At 36.3% G+C, this 20178-nt stretch overlaps 1 long non-coding RNA gene across 1 annotated transcript in view; it reads left to right on the top strand.

Moving 5' to 3' along the window:
* Positions 1–19093, top strand: part of LOC129146984 (uncharacterized) — a 138186-nt gene extending 119093 nt beyond the window's left edge. The window contains exon 3 of the long non-coding RNA XR_008554432.1: positions 18955–19093. This is a non-coding gene — a long non-coding RNA (uncharacterized LOC129146984). The remainder of the gene's footprint in view (positions 1–18954) is intronic.
* Positions 19094–20178: the final 1085 nt, after the last annotated feature.

Raw genomic sequence — 20178 nt, 5'->3', positions numbered from 1 at the left:
AGAAAACATAGTCCTGCACAGAAGGACAATCATATGAGGAGACAGTAAAGACAGCCATCTACAAGGCAAGAAAAAGAAACCAACCCTTGATTTGGACTTCTCGACTCCAGAACATGAGGAAATTTGTTGTTTAAGCCACCTCCTCTGTGGTACTTTGTAATGACAATGAGAGCAGACAAATAACAAATCCCACTGTTGGGATCTGTTGTGAAAATTGAAGCTTAGAGAGCACAAATGACTTAGCAAGTTACTAGAAGGGTTGGGCTAGAACCTAAGTCACTTAGAAACTATCTCAATTTTAAATAAAATCTCAAATGTCTGACACAGAAGGAAAAAAAAAAAAACACCATTGTTTGTATGAAAACTCCTGAAGGGCTTGTGGTGGCCCACAGAGCACCATTCAAAAATAAATAGCCGACCTGTTACACAGAAGCTTGCTAAATAACTGTTTTGAACTTTCCATAGTCAACTATGACTAAAAATGAACAACACTTAGGGGTGGAAACAATTTCTGTTATTGATAGAAAAAGTCCTAATTATACCAATGGAAGCTATATTAGTAAATGACAGAAACTAAAATATTTTAAAACTACACCAGGAAGAAGAGAAATATAGATAATATGGTTAGCTAGCTCTTTCATACAGTAGGAAGCATAATATCTGAAAATAGAAGCAGCTATAAAAACATTAATCAGATGATATATAACTGCCAAAAGAACTAAAAAGAGCCAAAAGCCATGGCCTCTAGAGCTCAGGGAGGAGGGGGGAAGCAAGAGGCAGCAGACGCAATATCTGTGACAAACACAGCTCTAAGTAGCAGGATGTGTGCACGTTTGCATGTCTGAGGGTATATGTAACTTTCCCTTTAAAAGATAGAGGAGGAGAATTATGGAAAGTTTCCGTGGTGTTTAAATTATTAGCAGGCACAAAAACATATATAATTCAAATAAGAAAAGAATAGGATAAAAAAAATCACTCATTTGGTCTACATTGATTTCTACTACAATACAGAGGTCATCAAACCCCTTCCCCAGTTTTCACTAAGGTCAGTTTTCCCTAAGTAAGGCAGGAAATCACACTCTGGCCATGTTAGGGACAAAATAAAATCAAATCTATCCTTTCTTGTCACCCTGCACTGCACCTCCTGCCCCCCTACCAAAATAAATTTAACACACAAATAAATCATCTTACATACTAGAATAGAACCTTTCTATTCTCTGAAGTAGAAAATGTTAAATTTATACAAAATTTCATTTAGTCTTGAAATTCAATTTCAGGACACACCATTTATTTTACTTTCCTGGACTGTTGAAAAAAATTGAAACAAACTATGAATCTTTGTTTTCCCCTTAAATATAAAGATTAAAAAAGAACTAGAAACTTTACACTCCAAAAATGAAGTTGTAAGTGATCTATTAGATATAATAACTGGAAAATATATCTCACCTTTAATGATTATAAGAACTGAAAAAAGGTTTCTTGAAAATTACATGCCAAGATACAATATGAAATAAAACTTTGTAAGTGTTCTGCCATAAAATGATAGGATAGAAAATAGAACCTTTTATAACTGCTTATGTAGAATAACTTCAGCATGTAATAGAAACATAGTTGTTATATTTCACTGTCAAAATCTCAGTTAAGAACCATAGCTGTATTTGTCAAAACAATATATAGTATGTAGAGTCACTACATCTTTGATTCACAAGTAACGTCAATATAACTCTAATTATATTGAGGAAAAGCACCTAGGTTATTTTCAGGCTAGGAAACCGAAAGTGTAACGACTCTATTAAGTTCATGTAACTAAATTAGAGCTGTCAATATGAAGTACAAGATTGGTCCATAACAAAAGAACCACAAAACCTGTGCTCTCCGGCCTTGATATAGAAGGAAAACATGATATGCATTGTCCTGTCATCATCCACTGTATTACAGCTGTCTGAGCAGTACATTTTCCACAGGGACATTTCCATTTGGCTCTCTTCTTTCTGAAGCATCGCCAATTTTGTCAAACTATTTGGAAGGTTTCACTCCATTACTTTCAAAGCCACCAAATTTATGTGATCCAAAGTAATTTAGAAACACCTTGGAGCCGCCGGGAAATTTTAGACACCAAGTGAGTTTCTAAAGTGCTGAGTTACCTCTTAAGAGATCACATTTGTAAAATAAATGTTTCCAACACTAAACAGCCTTTACTGCAGTAGCTCTCTGAATGGTTAAGTAATCATGGAATAAACAAGTAGCAAAAATTAATGAGAAACAATTTCTATACACACAATTGAAATAGCATGAGAGGTAACACACTCCTGGAAGCTCTAGCTGCTCATTTAGACACAAATTCTGAAATTGTTTCCCCTAGAAACTGTGTTCTTGATCCTTTCAAGAATAAAAAAGGACCCACCAACGACATTAAGCAAAACAAGTAGATCTTTTTCAGTCATATGAGTAAAAGGACAAAATTTGCAGACATTCTGAAAGTTTTCTTAGACTTCACTAGTACACATAACATTCAGCCCACACACACCACCTTATCCTATAATCATTTTCATACACTTTCTGATTCAAACAGAATTTAAGCTAATACCTGCCTAATTATACACCTATGATCTGGAGATAAGGGCTATGGGATAGTTATTCCTTCCGAATCATGGAATTGAAAAGGGAAATGACCAGTGGGGTCACATAATTATGTCCCTCCTCATAAAAACTAGAAACCAATTATATAGTTCCTTGCTTTTACGACAGCAAAGACATAATGCTTTAATGGATGATTTTCCTTAGGAAAAATTCTCCATCTACTTTACTCAATCACTGAAGAAAACACTCTTAATTTGTTACCAGGTATAAAAGTGCAAGGAACTTTTAACTCATCAGATAAAAACTTTAATGTGGGTTACAGTTGCAGGCTCAAAAAATACGACGATATTCCTTAAGAGAGATTTATTGCCTTTTTGAGTTACTTCCATTGATTTTTCATGGCTATACACCTATGTTTCCTGTTACACCACAATATCCTATTTTCTATTTGGATACTTATATTTTCTATCTGCCTTCTACTAACTCAAGTCTTTAATACATTTTTAATGGGTTTTTAGGGTGACCTTAGCAGATCAGGCCTTTGTTTCTTTCAAGTAATCTCAAGAGACAGCTGAGGCCAAGGTCAGCTTCTCTATTCTAAGAAATAGGGAAATAAAGTGCAGGTTAAGCGACAAGCCATTTTAGGGGTTATACCTCTATCTCTAAAACAATGCCATACTGTTGATATTACTGATTTTTAACATAATTAAGTAGCTTGATTTCAACAATTGTATAAATATACATAGTATAAAATCGATTAAAAACTAAATATGTTTGAATTTTATGTACTTTCTAATCTAAGCTTAGACAAAACTTAGAGAATATTTTAAAATGTTTATTAAGTATTACTGAATAAATAGTAATGATTTTCCCAGACTTTCTAAACCAACAATCTGCCCATAAAAGAAAAAATAATTTGTGAATGCTATGAAGCATGATAAGTAAATGTTTGGAATATTTATTAACCTCATGATATAGACTAGTATTATGGGAATAGGCAATGTGATCTATCAATCCCACACCAGAAAGTTTTCACAAAAGTTTTGTGGTCTAATACCTTTACATTTTAAAATATGTATATTCCCTTCTCTTTCTTATCATTGATTTTTCATGGCTAACAATTACTCTAACAATTGTATAAGCATTCAAAGTAACAAAGTATAAGCATTCAATTTTCACTCTAACAATTACTTCTTAACCTTTTATCTAAAATATACCATCAACAAACAAGGTAACAGCCAAGCTATTGTAATATGCTTTTACCTACTAATTATTAGGAAGGTGAAAGATCCAAGTTCTAAATCTGATTATGAATATTTGTGTAGTCTTATGATGACAGGAATAGGTGACATGTCTATTATCTTTTATGATATAGTATTGAGATACTTATTGCATGAATTTCTTCATAAACTATTCTGTGTCATTCGTGTTACTTTGCTCCACACCTTCACATATATACCTTCAATAATAAGAATGTTAAAATTATAGTTACAGTATCCTACTACTCAAAGGCATCTTTGCCATATTAGAAACTTTTAACTATTTTCTAGATAGGTTCTGCTGCAATTAGGAACTGCTGCAACCTAGATTACCCGCTAAGTTAGTATCACACTGTGAGAGTGGGAAAACCATTGTTTTTATATTTATCATTTTATGTTTGAGTTTATGAGTGTGTTGCTTAATAAAACAAAAATTTTCCACAGAGAAAGGTGGAACTTTACTTACATAGTTTACACCTGAGATTTTTCCCTTCCTGATCTTCAAAAGCTGATAGATATTTCAATATAAACCAAACTGGCTTGTAGATTTATTGATGTCAAATGTCATATCTCATGAGTATATTTATATTCTCCATAACATCAGGCATAGTGTTAAGTACATACTGGGATCTGAGTAAATATCCACTACTTGGAAAAGAGAAAATATTTTAATTATTTTAATTAATAAGTCATCTGATGTTGCTCAAAACTAGGAAAAATACTTCATGACCTCTAAACTAAGACACTTAAGGGAAAGGATTGGAAGATAATTTCCTTATCTGCCTGATAAATCAACCATTCTCTTCTCACTTTGTAATTCAGAAATTCACAGCAATAGTTTGATTTCAAATACCAACCTAAATGACAATCCCATCATTCAAAATGAGTGCAGATAGCTGACATTCTAGTCCAGCTGGGAGAGAGAACTCTGCATTTGTTCAATTTGTAAAGGTCTCTTATTAAATAGATCCTTAAAGGAATCTATTGCTCTAAAACAAAGAAGAAAACCCTAAGCACCATCAAAATATTTTATGTTCCCATTATTGTTTTAATTATGTAAGTATAAGCATTCAATTGAATTCTGGAAATAATCACTTTTACATGTGCACTCCCCACTTTTCTACAAATTCATTTTGAAAAGTAATTTCTCTGAAATCCAAACCTACATTAAAGATGTCATAACCATAAAAAAAAAAAAAGCCCTCGTAACAAGTTCAGTGTCCTGATTTCTAAACTTTTGGAATTTTTAAATTAAATTAAAATATTGAGAAAATTAAAAGTAAATTTAAAAAGCAATAAAAGAACAGACTAAGTCAGGCACAACAAGATTCTGTTTGTGGCTCATCTACTTACTAGCTCTAAACTTTAGACAAGTTACTCTGGACTCTCTCTCTCATGGATGCAATAGAGGTATTGATTCTGTTTCACAGGGTGGCTTTTTAAATTGATGTAATAATATGTAACTATTAAAGCATCTGGCACTTAATATCTATTCAATAAATGCTAACATCTACCACATGAGGGAGGAGGGATAGCAGAGTGAGGAAAAGAGGGGGAAGTGATAGAAAGAATTTTCAACAGGGGCATAGTTTTCTTCCTTAAAAAAAAAAATGGCATAGATGGGTAAGTTACAGGCAGAGTATTGAGGAACTCAACAGTTGTTGAGTATTAGGATATTACTTGATTGACCAATCTAGTACGTGAGAGAGGGGAAAAGAGCAGAAAGAAAGAAAAGGAAAGGAGAGAGATGGGGGGATGGGGGGAGAATTACTCAGAAATTCTGAATGTGCTTAGTAGGCTCAGGCATATGTGGAATAGAGTATAAACAACAAACCACTGGGGCACTGTCACCACCATCAGCAAATGTTAGCAAATGCAATTGGGTCAAATACGATTTGAAAGACTGTACTCAATCAGTGTGATTCTAACAGTGCCTGAGAATCATTTACTAAATTAAAACAACTTATCCATATTTATGCAAAGCCCTATGTGAGGTAAGATGGCCACACATCTGAGTTGCAGAACCCATCTGCCCTCACTAAAGACGTAAAAGCACTATAATCTTTGATATCCCAAATATGGAAATGCCATGGGAAAATGGTGTTTATGCCTTGGTTTTTGCTTAGTTCCAGTTTAAAATTGTCATTTGTTAGACAATATGCTCTTTACTCCAACCATACAAACATGAAGCTAAGGAAGAAAAAAAAAAGATTATCCAATAGTGGACTGTAAAAGGTACGCTTAATACAGAGTGTTTATGGAAAAAACAAAGGAAGAAAGAATGATGCATATGATTTCTTACAAACCCCGGGTTATTCTGATCGTACATTCTCAATTACCACACTGCCCTGAAGCAAAGAAGTTTATATACAACTTGATTATGTTTTTGGGCACTGGAATCTAAATTGATTCTTATCTCAGAATATAGAAACACTTATGACTTGGCAACAGCTGCAACTCATAGATGATTTTCAAATGAGCTAAATACAGAGAGTTGGGGAAAATAAATTATGAACACATGCAAATGTATACCGACAATTCAGCGCACCAGGTTTTAGATGTTTGATTTTTCTAAAATGTTTTGCTTTAATTGTATCTCATTTATTTAATGAATTATTTTTAATTTTCTGAGATGCTTGCCATTACACTGGTTCATGTTATATAATTTTGTAATAAACATGAGAAAATAAGTTTTATCAACTGCTTTAATTAGAGCCAAGTTCTTGTTAATATAACTCACCCACTTTATTAGGAATGATATCATTGTTTTGCCACTGTTTTAGGCTAAGCAATTTTCTTCTAGACCCACATTTAGGTACATTCATTAAAAAATTAACATTCATGTAGAAATACTTAGAAAAGGAACTTTCAGACTATCTTTGTAGAGTAAATACAGGTCTTCCTACACACACAGCTTCTTAACTACAATAAATGTAAATTGTGTAAGATCTAAACTAGTTCATTCTATCTATGCCTTTAAATCATTGCCAATCTGATGTCCTTTTGAGACTTTGGACTCGAGATTTTTTTTCTTTCACTCTCAACTTACGAGTTTCAAGAAAGTTTCTGAGAACTGACTATGAACCATGCACAGTACTAGACCTTGGTGCTGTTAAGAGAAAAAAGACAAACGTCTTTGCCAGAAATTACAATGTAGACAAGGGAAACAGAAAATGAGGAGGGAGGAAGGCAGAGGAGGGGGAGAGAAGGTGGGCAGGAGGGAAGTTACTTATTGCCTGCAGTGATAGGCATCTGACTACAGAGAGGAGGCAGGAAGGAGAATGTTTGGGTGGAGATCGATCTCTCTCTCTCTCTCTCTCTCTCTCTCTCTCTCACACACACACACACACACACACACACACATGTGCACGCACACGCACGTTAATTTTGTAAAAGAGTTTATTCTTGAGCTGAATCCTGTAAGACAAGTAGGAAGTCCTAGGTGAACATAGGGGAGAATGAGCAGGGCATGACAAAATGTGTCTTATTACAAAAAATAAAAGAAAATGATAAATTTGGAGAATTTCAAGTAGTTATGTTTGCCTTCAGACTGGGATGCCAAAAGGGCATGACACAGTGGAAAGCTGGAAAATGGCAAGCAAATGAGACTGTAGATTTGACCTTCCATGTTAGATTTTAAACAAGGGACTAAAACCCCACATTATTTTTAAATAGTTCTGTCTCTAATAGTGAGAGTCTGGATTAAAGAGGTATTGTGGATGGGGAGATCAGCAGCACAATATTATATAATCCAGGTGGAAAAAGGGATAGACCTTGAAATATAGCACTAGTTGTAGGAATACGAAGAGAGATCAGATAAGAGAAAGTTAAAGGACAGACCTCTAGAATGAATCCTAAGTTTAGAGTTTAGCAGATTGGGTGGAGGCCTATGCAGTCATAGAATATAGGAAGAAATGAAGCAGAAGTATCAGAATAGGAAGGAAAAATTCTTAATATTTGACTTCCTAAATTTGAGGTTCCTGTAAAATATCCAGAAAGAGATGCCCACAGATAATTAGATATAGGGAAGTGACACCTACTTTTCATGCATTTGAACCTTTCTTTTTACTTCTGAGATATATATCTTTGGGAAGCAGAGATAGGTAATGGTTTGGAAGCTCTCTCAAGTGCACACTTAAACAAGTGAAATCTAAATGGTACCTGCTGAGCAAGAGAACAATTATGACACTGAGAAGGCAATTTATCTTGCCCATCAGAAATAAAACAGAGGCACTGGGAAGAGCTATATTTTATCATCACCTCTGAGTCAGGCTGAGTGAAATCCAAGCTCTGTTATTTACCAAGTCTATGAACTTGGGCAATGGATGCAGCCTCAATTACTTTTTTTATAAATTAATGCTAGTAATATCAAACTGGTTTGTTGAAATACATTAGATCATGTACAAAAAGTACTATGTAAATTTATCATTATGATTGGTTCACTATTCCAGTCTGTTGGTTTCCTTCCTAATGAAGACCACATACAGGACATACACATCTGTCAAACAATATCTAACACTCTCATAACCCTGGAGAGCGAAGGTTGAATTGTGACTAGAGAAGTGGTAAGAACAGGTAGCTGACAGGTGGCTCTTTGTTCTCCCCATTTGTACTTCTGGGCTTTTCATGTAATTCCAATTGCTTTGTTTAAGCTAGAAAAGGATGGAAAAATGATTTGTTCCCTGAAACTATCCAAAAAGCATTTTGATCTATATTGTCCTCCTTCATCTCTCTCTCTCCCTTATGTAAATGAAAGCATTATTACAGGGTTGCGTGTGCTATTCCTCTGTGATAATTAAGGATTTTATCATACCTCTGCCTTCACATATGAAAGGATCCACTTCAGCCAAAGCAGTACACAAGGCTAGTACAAATATTCTTCCCCCCGCCAAAAGTAAAAAATAGTTTGAAAGTCACGGGAAGAATAAGACTCAGAAAGTCAACTGAAAAAAGCCTATTATTTAAGTGTCATAGTGTTCCATTGAGACCGCCTCAAAAAAGCACTGATTTTCATTCTCAGAGCTCTCCTGTTGCTCAGCCTCTCCTCTGGATGGACATGTCTTTCTTGAAAACAAATGAAGAAAACATAAGGATCTTCATCTGCCTTTAATGCGTGACCCTAAGAGAAGGGTATAGCACACAGGGTGCAGGATAGAATTCAAAATGTCATTTGGTTATTTTTTGTCAATTTTTAGAACTTAAGTTCCAACAAATCTATGTTGTCTAAGACCATATCACTAATATTCCTAGTTCCTTGAAATTCTTGAAATAAAATTATTGTAAATAAATCTGCCTAGGAATATATAAATCATGTTACCTTTAAGACCAAAAATCTGAAAAATGGAGAGAACGTCTACTCTATGAATCCCTACCTACTATAATCATGATGCAATTGTAAATTGCATAAATTCTGGTTTTGTTTCACGTAGGGGGGTGATTTTGATAGCTCTATGTTCTAGAACATATTCCTTGGAGCTCTTAAAAACCAGTTCAAACCTCTTGAACCTCTTGACTCCTACTTACAGGAACTCTTGAGGAAATATTTCTAAAGTTCAAATCTTTTCTAAGTGACAATCTGTTGCCCACTTATAAGAAACATCAGTTTTGAGGGCATCACAGGAAGTTCCAGAGAAAGCATATGGGCATCAGGAAATTATGTTGCCTTTTGATCATGAACAAGTCATCTGCAAATGTCCCTTGAGAGATGAGATTGGCCCAGGACTTCATTTTCAAAGAGAATTGATGGAGCATTAAAGCCAAAAGCATCTGGGACCAACTAGACAACCCAATCAGCTTATCTTTGCATGAACTATGACAGACACCAAATGTAACTCCAAAAAACATCAAAGCAATTGCCTGTGGATTCTGCCAACAGAGGAAAATGTTGCCAGTGAAAAAGAGCATTCCTGGCTTAGCAGCTGGAGCTTCAAACTGTTTTTTTTTTTAAATGAGCAAAAATAGAAATATAAAGAAATGATGGTCAGTAATAGTTTGGGGAGCATCAAATAAGAATACTCCAAAAACTCTGTTAGTCGTATTATAAATCTTCCTTTTCCTGGTTAGATATTTCTCATCCAGCAGAAAACAGAATGTATTTGTCAGCATCTTCTGATCAATTCCTCAATTTTTCTCAATATGTTTCCCTTAACAGTCAAGAGAAGATAATGACTAAGGAAAAAGTTAATTAATAAGACACTAATTTCTTCACCTTGTTTTTATCTCATAGAAACTCAGTGATCTCTTCCAAGAAGAAATTTTAGAGCTAAAATGATTGAAAAATCAAAACTTCACAGAATCATAGTTTTTAAAGGGACGTAGAGATCCTCTGATGACATTCCTGACTTTAGTCCCCCAGCCTCTTTTTTTTTTTTTTCCAAGATTTATTTATTTGTACAAGCACTGGGTATAGTCAGAAGCACGGGAGGGTGAGAAAATTCACCAGAGCCAGAGCGGGGAACAGAACAGGCAGACTGATGAAATACACTGCCCCCCAGCCACTTTTTACACACACATACTCCCAGATTATGAGGGTGCTTATTCCATCATTACATGGCCTTCATTATTACAAAGTTCTCTCAAATACCTTCCACAATTTCCACACACCCATTGTAACATTGCTGGTGAAGTGAAGACCAAGTCCGCTGTTTCTTCCACATTATGCCCCTCATTTCAACTATTAGGTGGTAAGAACAATAGCTTCCAAATTTTTCTTTTTTCTACACATCTTCCACTTTATTCAAGCATACCTTGGATAATTCTTGTTTCTGTAATGTCTTACTCTGCTCCCTTTCTGTATTTGGGAAATTAGTGATGCAAAGGACATGTCAAATAACTGAATATAATGAACAGTTAAAAAAAAAATAAAAAGGTCAGTACAATCAGCTATAGTTGGCTTCATTTGCTGTTAGGTTGACTGTCATATGTTTTGCTGACTAGCATGAACTGGGTCCTGTATTCACAGGGATTTGTCAATCCACAAAATCTTAAGAGTGTTTCTTGGGCTTTTTTACACTACTCGATGACTTCTTCCCATCCCCACAACACCTTAAACTTGTCCCCAAGCTCACCCTTACTCATTGCAACACCACCCTGTGTATATCCCATGCTTACTCCAACCTCATACTTACGTCATTCTGACCCCCATGCCAATTCTAACCTCATTCAAACCTCACCCCTACCTCACATCAGAAAGACTTTTCCAGAAATTGTTTGATCTATTGCAGTAAACCCTATGTCCTAAAGGTAAGCAAATATGTTTCTTTGTTGACATCTGTAAATTTGATCTTTTATTTATAATCCAACTGAAATGATCCACAATGCACTCATACAGAATGGTATCTAAACATGAACCCAATGTCCCAGACGCAGTGTGATCAATGCAGATAACAAAAGGATTATTAGTGCCCTTCATTGAGACAATATTTTATGTAATCTAAGTTCTCATTAGAATATTTTGACTAGTGGTGACATTAGCCATGCTGAATATTGAGATCTCTTTCATAATATCATGTTAAAAAAAACACCCTGCCAGAGATGGTATGAATAATATCAAATAATGGCAATGTAAATACTCTGGGGTCATGTTACAGAACAAGGCTAAACTTAAATAAAAAGTAGACTAGACCATTTGATCATATTTAAAATTCCAGGGTTAACCAATTTAACCCCGTTTCCTAGCATGCATTTCACTTATCCAATGACCATTATTTCATTTTTAAGCTTAAGTTTTTAATTCCTATTAAATTTCTTGAGAAGAATAGCACATTAGTCAAGCATAGCTAGAAGAGGAAGTTTTGATAGTGAATGAAAGAGTAACATAAAGAAGAACATTATATACTGGGCGGAAAATGAGCTGTAAGGCTACAAATGGCAGGGGTGGGGGCTAAAAGAAATATAGAAAACTTCCCAGTGTTCATTAAAGTGAACTATTTTGATGACCATGGTAAAGCTTCCAACACTCCTTAAGTTTACCATGGAGGCAGGTAACAGTTTGTACAAAAAAGACATCCTATCTCTCCATTGGTGATAGCTTCAGAATCTAATGACAGCAGAGTAAACATGTTCATCTCTTACCATTATTGTAGGTTCCTCAGTATTACTGGAGCACTACAAAAGGAACTACTTGGATAATATGAACTATGTACATTAATTTTCTAGAACCTTATTTCATTCAGATTTGTTTTCTTGTTTTATTAACTGCTGAAATGGAAAGCCTGGGAAGGATGGAGGCATACAAGTAAAGGGAATCTGGTGATTTATATTCAGGAACTGAATTCATAATCAAGGCAGGATTAAAAGCTGGAAGTACTCAGTGCTACTGGTTATGGATTTACACTTTCAATTCATCAAGTAACAGAAGCCTAATGTATCAGGTTGGATTGATTTTTACAATGGAGACACTGCAGAAATAATCACTCCATGGCCTAGTCTAGCTCTTCTTGAATAGCTTTAGTTTAATTGTCACATTGCAAGCCCCAAATAACTATCATACAGCTCTTTCCATCAACAGAATCCTTTCGATTAATACCTGGTTCCAGGAATTAGATCTTACCAACAACAATAAACACAGGAGAGGACTGCCTCATGATCATGAGAGAAATGCAGAAAGGAAACTCCTGACTTGTGCAGATGCTTTGTTTTTCATTGAAATATTAATAAACATGCACACAACTTCCAACGGAGTTGATTGTATCTGCAGTGGCAGAACACAGAGCACAGAGAGGTCAGCCTTCTCTCATGCCTATGTCTGAAAGCACTGCTGTGACAGTCCCCAATTATTCCTAGAGCTCAGAATTGAGTTGTGTGTCTATGTCAACCATGATGTGATGTGACATGATGAGAGAGGCTGACCCTGTGATTCGACATGATGTCATGACCATCACTCATAGATGCACTTAATAATACACACATGGCTTCTGCATTCCATGACCCAGCAAGCAAAAACACAGTCAAATGTCACTGAGCTTAGCAATATCTGTGTAAATAAAGAAGAGGAGGAGAGTGCTACAAAAATGAATCACTCAAAGCATAAAACACAGAAAATCACCACCATCAAGAAGCAGCCACGCAAATTAACAGGAAAGGAAAACACTGGATCTAAAGCTTTGAAGAATGGCTCCTGCGAAAGACAATGACATGACACTGTGACTCTCTGCTATTCTTTAGCTGCATGGAATTTGTGCAAATCTGCTTATGTATAGAGAAGACATTTGTAGAAACTATGGATGCCAAATCTGGAATTACCTACTTGTGGATTCCTAGCCATTTAGGTGCCTTAAATAATAGATTTCAAGAGTCTTTATTTCAATCTGCTTGCAGATTGGTTTTAGTAAAGGGGCAAGTCTTGGTTATTGTAATTTATCCTCAGTGTTACACACTGACAAAAGAGAGCCCTGAATTTATTGAATGGTATACCCTGCTGCCTTAGTGACATGGACATTTTCTCCCAAACACGAAATTTTCATGGCAATAAGACTTACAGTCCAGCCCAGCCAAGCTAAATGATGAAGGGTTCTGTTTTGAGAACTACTGACCTGCTTCAATTTTCCCATTGTGATCTACCTCCAATAACTTTAGAAAGCACTAATCAAAAGAATCACACATAAAAGTGATATTTTTTTCCTTTATTATTCTAAATCTACTTGGGAATGCTGGTAAAACTGAGCCACAAATGTCAGTTTAACAAACAGCCCCTACCTTTCCCCCACCAGCTGCTTATTCTTCTGTCCTGTGTGACTTCTATAATGTACAGTTTGTTCTGACTTTAATGCTTATTACTGCCCAAGAGTTTGAAAGTACATTTTCCTCTCTTGGCCCATGTTTTCAAGGGATTCTGAATATTGGTCCCTTTTCAGATCCCTTTTTATAGTTTTTTTAGGCATTTTCTACCTTGAAAATTTCAGGCACAAATAATTGACCTATTGATGGCAGTTTCCCATCATTTCAGGCAAGCAAACCAATAAAAAACTTCATCTGGATCTTTATTATATATATAGGTACTCTCAGTGGTCTATTTAGAGTAACCTCAACATTGTAAAATTTAGAAATCAATCTGTGACATCCAAAAGGATAACATCTCGGGGTCATACATTTCACATCACTATTTTCTAGTTGAAAAGCCCTGCTCCAGCTTACTTGGGGGTACCCCCAGTAGAGTGACAGTTGTAACAGCAATAGAAGACACATCTAATCATTCCCCAAATGAAATTGAAAATTCCTCCATGTGAAGTAACAGCAAAGAAATATCTTTGTTTTTATATCCAAGGTCAGATATATTCTTGTAGTAAGGAAAGAAGAATAAATAGACCCAATTTATTTCTTTATATCGATTTTGTGTGACTATTTCTTTTGAAAAAGTAACTTAAGCTGGTTTCATTGATCAAGACACAGGGAAAAACATGCAAAGTCATCTTTTCTGTTTACTGCCTGCAATAATGAAACACAAATGTCAGAAAAAAAAAAAATACAAACGTCCATGGTAGATAATCAAGCTTTTCAAATAATCTGAAATCAAAATATAAATTCCTATCTTTCCCGAGGACCACAAATTTTAAGTTAGACCATTTCTCCATAGGAATTAAATGCAGTCTGATCAGCACAGTTGGTAAATATTTCCAAAATAGGAGCATATGAAGTATGACAATAAATGTAAAATTGGAGGTATCCTGTTAAATCTTAAAAACTGAAATTCTTTTTATATTAAGAATTACTGACATACCAACTACTGCAGTTACATCCTGCTATAGTCTACCTTGATCATGCTCTTAACACAAAGAACATTTTCATTTTAAAAGATACGTGTGCACAGCAAGCCCATGGAAACCTCAGCAATGTGCATGCTTTAATGGCAAAATGACAAGTTTTCATTTTCTCTTAGTGGTTATTAAGAAGAAAATGTACTGAGTGATTCACTGGACTTTTGATTCTGGTTGGAGGGTTGGCCTTTGCTAAAACTGATGCAGTAGTATATCTTTCATCAACTACCACAGCACTTTGTCAGGAACAAACTCAAATTTTAGTTCTAAAAAACTTCATGTTTGTATTTCACCAGATAACAAGGTGGTGGTACAAAACCGCCACCTCATTTAGTTTATTTTCTAGTAGAGAAAAACCATAAGTAAGCAAATGAAGACTATAATCTCAGATATAAGTATTATAAATTTAAAAGAACAGCACATATCTCAGATGTATTTTACCATACCATCTCCATCATAATCCTCCACCATGTGAGCCTGTTACTCTAAATCATAAAAGTGTTGTAAATCAATGCTATTTCAATTTTTAAAAAGTGTAAAAGAAATAAAGCATGGAAAAGAGAAAGAGAATGACTAGGCATATATTCAAACGTGTGAACCACCAAGGCCTCTCAGAGAAGATAAAACTTGAGCAGAGAACTAAATGAAGTAAGCATCACAGCCATCTGAAAACCTAGGGATATGATTTCGAGCAGAAGAAATAGCAAGCACAAAAGCTCTGTTGTATGAATAAACTGGTGTGCTCCAAGGACAGCAAGGAGAGAGTGGCTGAAGTGGCAGGGGTGGGAGAGGTCAGAAGATGAGGTTGCTACGGCAGCCAAGGGCCAGTTCATGTAGGACCTTGTAGACCAAGCTTCCTGCTGAGAAGTGGGAATCTTATTTTAATGATGTTCAGTCAAAAAAGGATGCTTGAGCACAGAAGTAACAGAAAATGCTTTGTGTTTTTTAAAAGACCACTGGCTGTTTTGTGAAGAAGGTGCAAGAATGGAGACTCGAATAGTATGGAGACTATTGTAAAGTGCCGATGAAGAACAGGGATCTGAACTACAGTGCTCGTGTTCAGTGGTGTGGGGGGGGGATATATGATGAAAGCAGTATTGATGGGCCTCACTGAAGTGCTGGACACTGAGTGAGCGAAAATGAGAAGAATCAAAGAAAGGCCACGATTGCCACTTATGAAGACGTGGCAGAAGACACTATAGCCACTTGCGGGTGATGGCCCAAGGTGATCCTTCTTTCCTGGTGTTAGCTTGGCTATGCTCAGTCTGCTCTGCAGGGCTTTCTCAAAATTCCCCATTCTCTAAGTCTATCTCATTTGACCTCTTTTCCATCGGAAGTCAGAATCAGGACTCAGCTCAAAAGGGAAGACACAGCATAGAAAAGAATGCCCTGGGGGCACAGAAATAGTAACTGTACCTCAATATATACAGAACACTTAAAATTGATCAGAGGGGACAATCAATCAAAAGGAATTCATACTGGATACTTTACCCTGTTTTAGGGGCCATTGCCTAAGTATTAAACACTAACTCCTCAGAAACTAAAATGTATTTGGAAAGTCAAACAAAATGTACAATATATTTTAATTGCATACAAAATAAAAACTGATAGAACCACTATATCTAAAAAGTCTAGGAATTTTGTATATCAAGTCCCTCTCTGTCTTATAATTCTTAGCACAATGATGGGCATACAATACTCTAGATGAATTTTTCAAATTATCAATAAACTAAAGAGTCAATTCTATTGAAAATAGAAGTAGTTTATTTTATTACAAAATAGAACCAAATTAGGGGAGGTAGACATTATATAGACTTAAGATGATATAGACTTAAGGAAAAAATAAAAGTTACCAGTTTAAGTTATTCTGTGCAAAATAAATGTATACACTAGGCCAATTACTGTAATACTAATAATGAGATCCAGAAAAGAGCAACATGCTTTTTAATTAAAATAAAAATACACACGAACCAGTCTTGCCCTTTCTATCCATGTATCATTTCATCAGCATATAAAGTTTTGTCTTTTCTACTCTGTTCATCACCTGAGATAGACGTTCCATAGAAGGCAATAAGAGCCCCTGGAATTTCTACAAGCAGAGAAATCAAGACCACTAGTTTGCACTGTCCTTGCTCCCCTCGCTGAGTCTTGCTGTTATCCAGCACAGAGAAGCGGCCTCCATAGCTCCAAATCTCAGGCAGGTAGAAAGGTCAGTTCTTCCTGAGTCTCCCTGTGGCTATCTGGTAGGCAATTTTGAATATTCAAGACCCTCTGAGATAATAACAGGAAACTTATTTCCTGGAGAAGCATTATTCATGGCTTTGATCTTTGGCATATTTTCTATTGCCTGAAAGAGAAACAGCCAAAGCTATTTACCAAATTGTCAACTTCCTCTCTAAGCTGATTTTATCTTTGCCCTCAGCTTTAAACCAAATACAGAGGAAATGGACCACAAGTGGACTGACTTAAGAGTGAACCGGAGATATAAAATGGTTATGCTCACAGGAAAAATTCACCCACATAATCTGCGATGCATGTCACAATTTTGAAGTCAATCTGTTATAGGACAGGGAGAGGGGCAGTCCAAGCCCCGCAAACCTGCCCATTCTAAATGGGTTCTGCCATCTGCCGCATCAACACAAAACATATGAGACTTTAATGGGAAGGATCTTTAATAAAACTAGGAAACAATACAGGTAAGGCAAAGAGTCCAGTTTCTAAATGAAGCACCCAAAGTTACCCGTCCCCTCGTGGGTAAAAGTCCATCCATATGGGATCGGCCCAGAACAAGGCCCCAAAGCCTGCCACAAGTCTAAAGCATCTTCCAGTGGGGACCCACAGAAAAGAGTCAGAAACAACCAGACAAGCCCGGAAGGAAAAGAGCAAAATCAACATCAAGATAAAAGCTGCCATGGTCACCTCCCCACGGTCTCACCCACATCTGTGTCACCCAGTCCACGACCAAAAGACAAGCGCAGTTTCTTCACGTGTCTCTAGGCTCCATGTGCCTCCTCCAGGTCTCCTGGCTCCATCCTGCTTCCTTCCTCAGTCTCCTCTTCAGCTTCTCCTCTTCCTGCTCAGCTCCACCCTCCCTTGGGTGGGGCAGGGAACCTCCCCCTTTCCTGGGGACCACCCTGTTACAAATCCATTGTCACTGATGTAAGAGTTTCTTTTTTGACACATTCCACAAAATGCAAAATCTACTCCACATTTCTTTCCCTTTATCCCCATCAAACCAGAGCCAGATGCCTTGCTTATCTAGATTCATTCTTTCCAATGAGCACATTATTTCCAAAGTTTCTATATAAGAGCCAAAAGAGATTATCATTACTTGTGGGACCAGTTGGCCACCCTCACATTCTGCACCTTTGACAATGTTATATTCTATATTTAATCCTCACAGTACAACTGAGCAACTTAGGAACATGCACTGGTTTCCGGCAGGCGGGGATCGAACCGGCACTGCAGAGGCTGCGGACAGCTTCACAGTGTGATGCTCAACCACCTGCGCCACCAGGGGAGGCCCCCTCATGATTTTTTCTATGATTCACATAGCTTCCCATAGCCAGAATACCCTTTCCCTCCCCAAAGTCATAATAAACTTTTTGTCTCCATTTTCTTATTGCTATACCAATCTTCTGTTCAGTATCCTGATGTTAATCATAATCTATGAACATTTTTATAGCCCTAAAAAGAAACTTGTGACTGCCAAATTGCATCAGGAGACTTGGCCAAGGTCAGGAATTTCCATAACATCAGGAATAATCTAATTTTTAAGGGAGGAATTTTAAGTATCATTGTAATTTTAAATATAATTAATTAACCAATGTGCTACTTAGATTACCAAACCCAAGAATAAAATCACTGACAGTAGCAATTGAGCTGTAGATTTTTTTGGAACAAGAGGTGGTTTTCCGGTTTCGAGTTCAAACGATATATATATAGAAATCTTGCATGTGGCAAGATTTCTAATTATTGCTAATTTCACACTTTTTCAAATTTTGTGACTGATTTGTTTCCTCCTTAGTATCTCCTTTTCTACTTCTTTTTGGGAGGTTTAAGTTTCCCATTCATGTTATAATGTGAAGGTGCTCAAATCAGACCACCTAAAGATTCTCAGCAAGAAGACTTGCTCTGACATGCAGATAACATTGATCCAAGAATAATGAAGGCCTCAGAGATTGAGAAGAAGCTCTAGCCTCTCCCCTAACCTCTTCACCCTACCCTTAAATGAAAGAAATGATTGCTTCTCATTTGGATAACTTAGATTTGAGTTGGAGGGGGAGATGAGGGTATCATCCAGGTATGAGTTTATCAGTGAACATGTCCTCCCTATCTGAAAACTATCTCTTTCCTTTCAGAATCAAGATGAACTCATCGCCTCCTGTGAAGTCGCCTTCTCTCCTCAGCATCCCAGTCTACATTACCTCATCCCTTCTTTAGAATTTTTATTTTAATTTTTTTATTTTTATATTCCCCAAACAATTGCAACCCCTTTATTTTGACCCCAATCCCTCCCCCCCCGCCCCCTCCCCTCATAAAGTGTCTCTGGTTCATAGTTGTTTGTTGATTATGATTTTAACTTTCTTATAGATATTCATTTTCCTGGACCCTTATTTAAGTTTTCTAGATTCCTGCTATGAGTAAGACCATCCGGTATTTTTCTTTTTCTTTCTGGCTTATTTCACTGAGCATGATCCCTTCCAGCGCCATCCATGGTGCTGCAAATTGCATGTGTTTATCTTTTTTGAATGCTGAGTAATATTCCATGGTGTATATGTACCACATCTTCTTGATCAAATCATCTATTTTTGGGCATTTGGGTTGATTCCTTTTAACCCCTTTCTCCACCACAAATTACAGGACCTGCATGATCACTGTAGCTTCTACATATTTACATTATTAAACTTACTTTTTTTCACCAGTCTTATGAGGTTTTGACTATTCCACCATCAGAGAAGAACCAAGAGGGACGGGAATTTTTCCCCTGAGCCCCAACAAAAGATTCATATCTATTGAGGCATACTTTTAAGCTAATACAAGCTGACATCCGAAGCACTCTCATTAAATTCCTTTTGTGTAAGTACTGGTATGACAAGCTTTGTCCTACCTGAAAGGAATATCCATTAAATAAACAAAGAATTCGAGGAACATACCTCAACATCATAAAGGCAATATATGACAAGCCCATGGCCAATATCATTCTCAATGGTGAAAAGTTGAAAGCATTTCCATTAAGATCTGGAACAAGACAAGGATGTCCACCCTCACCACTGCTTTTCAATATAATACTGGAAGTCCTAGCCAGAGCAATAAGACAAGAGAAAGACAAGCAAGGAATCCAAATAGGGAAGGAAGAACTCAAACTATCACTATTCACAGATGATATAATATACATAGAGAACCCCAAAAACTCTACAAAAAAACTAATCAGTTTAGTAAAGTAGCAGGATACAAAATCAACAAACAAAAATCAGTAGCCTTTCTATACACAGACAATAAATCTAAAGAAATCAAGAAACCCATCCCTTTTATTATTGAAACAAAAAAAAAACATCAAATACTTGGGAATAAACCAAACAAAA

Source organism: Talpa occidentalis, unplaced genomic scaffold, assembly GCF_014898055.3.
Source record: "Talpa occidentalis isolate TD23 unplaced genomic scaffold, MPIMG_talOcc4v2.1 talOcc4.5, whole genome shotgun sequence".
Classification (NCBI taxonomy): domain Eukaryota; kingdom Metazoa; phylum Chordata; class Mammalia; order Eulipotyphla; family Talpidae; genus Talpa; species Talpa occidentalis.
Note: the sequence above shows the minus strand (reverse complement) of the source record. Positions and strands in the feature narration are given on the sequence as shown.